The sequence below is a fragment of the Halyomorpha halys genome, unplaced genomic scaffold (assembly GCF_000696795.3).
Source record: "Halyomorpha halys isolate HHAL.00 unplaced genomic scaffold, Hhal_1.1 Scaffold2773.1, whole genome shotgun sequence".
NCBI lineage: Eukaryota > Metazoa > Arthropoda > Insecta > Hemiptera > Pentatomidae > Halyomorpha > Halyomorpha halys.
The window spans coordinates 784-1,104 of NW_027114934.1; the positions used below are offsets into that span (position 1 = coordinate 784).

Consider the following 321-nt stretch of genomic DNA (forward strand, 5'->3'; position numbering starts at 1 on the left):
CCTTAAGTCATTCAGCCATTTTGCTCTCGGTCTTGCATTTTGTTTGCATTGGTTTTGCTCTCTTCAGGCATTTCATTAATTTTAAGATAAAAAAACTTCAGATATAAGAATGAGTGTTGTTCCAGAGTTTTTTATTGCGCTTGATCATAACTCCAAAATACAGGATAATCTTCGAAATATTGCTCAGAGTTGTATTGACAGAGATTTATGTTGGGTGACCAAGACTGATCTAACGGACGGATTATTCAAGATAGTTTTAGTTGTCATAAGATAATACAACCTCTTGATAAAAGGTATCACCCATTCAGATAGTTGATGATT

The 321-nt window shown here is 34.0% G+C and overlaps 1 protein-coding gene across 1 annotated transcript in view; it reads left to right on the plus strand.

Moving 5' to 3' along the window:
• LOC136796912 (peptidyl-prolyl cis-trans isomerase H-like) overlaps nucleotides 1-321 on the plus strand; it is a 6,756-nt gene that overhangs the window by 638 nt on the left and 5,797 nt on the right. The window lies entirely within an intron of this gene.